The sequence below is a fragment of the Propithecus coquereli genome, unplaced genomic scaffold, assembly GCF_000956105.1.
Source record: "Propithecus coquereli isolate 6110/MARCELLA unplaced genomic scaffold, Pcoq_1.0 Scaffold532, whole genome shotgun sequence".
Lineage (NCBI taxonomy): Eukaryota > Metazoa > Chordata > Mammalia > Primates > Indriidae > Propithecus > Propithecus coquereli.
Window position 1 is genome coordinate 1,090,425 of NW_012151197.1, and position 1,043 is coordinate 1,091,467.

General features: G+C 27.3%; 1 protein-coding gene across 1 annotated transcript in view; it reads right to left on the reverse strand.

Moving 5' to 3' along the window:
• Window positions 1-1,043, reverse strand: part of ANKEF1 (ankyrin repeat and EF-hand domain containing 1) — a 175,664-nt gene that overhangs the window by 15,745 nt on the left and 158,876 nt on the right. The gene's annotated exons all lie outside the window — the stretch shown is intronic.

Here is a 1,043-nt window from a genome sequence, read left to right on the forward strand (position 1 = left end):
TAAAGGGAGGTACATGGGTAAATTTGAAAGCCAGCAGTATTGTAGTTTTTGGTTTGTATTTCTTTTCTTCTCCTACCTGATTGAAACTGCATAAATCAATAATTATAAAACTGTGCTGATGGGTTTATAACAGATAAAGATATAATTTGTAAGACAATAATAGCACAATGGAGGGGGGGAACAGAGATATATATGTCAGAACAAAGTTTTTGTGTAATATCAAAATCAAGTTTGTATTAATCTTAACTAAATTTTTTAAAGCTAACATATTAACTATACTTCACAGAGCAACCACTAAGAAAATAAGAAGAAAAATTTAATAAAACTTTCCCCCAAAGATCAGAAACAAGATAAAAAAGTCCACTTTCACCCCTGCTGTTTGGAAATATTCAAAATATTCAATATTGGAAGTTCTAGCCAAAGCAATTAGGCATTTAAAAAACTAAAAGGCATTCAGATTGGAAAGAAAAAAGTAAAACTATTTCTATTTGCAAATGACATGGTCTTGAATATAAAAAATCCTGAGAAATATAAACACATACACACAAACATACAAAAACTAGTAGAAGTAATAAACTTCAGCAGGTTTGCAGGATACAAGACCGACATATAAAAATCAATTTTATTTCTATACATTAACAATGAACAAGATAAAATGAATATATAAAAATGAAATTAAGAAAACAATTTAATTTGCAATAGCATCAAAAATAATAAAATACTTAGAAATAAATTTAACAAAACAGGTGTAAGACTTGTACAATAAAAACTATAAAACATCATTAAAAAAGAATACCCAAATAAATGGGAATACATCTAATATTCATGGATTAGAAACCTTAATATTTTTAAGAAGGTAATTCTCCCAAAATGGATCTATGTATCAATGAAATCCTTATAAAAGACTAGCTACATTTTTGGGAAAATAGACAATATGATTCTTAAATTTACATGGAAATGCAAAAGACCCAGAATAGTAAAAAACATCTTGAAAAAGAACAAAGTTAGAAGACTCACACTCCCCCATTTACTTAATACAAAGA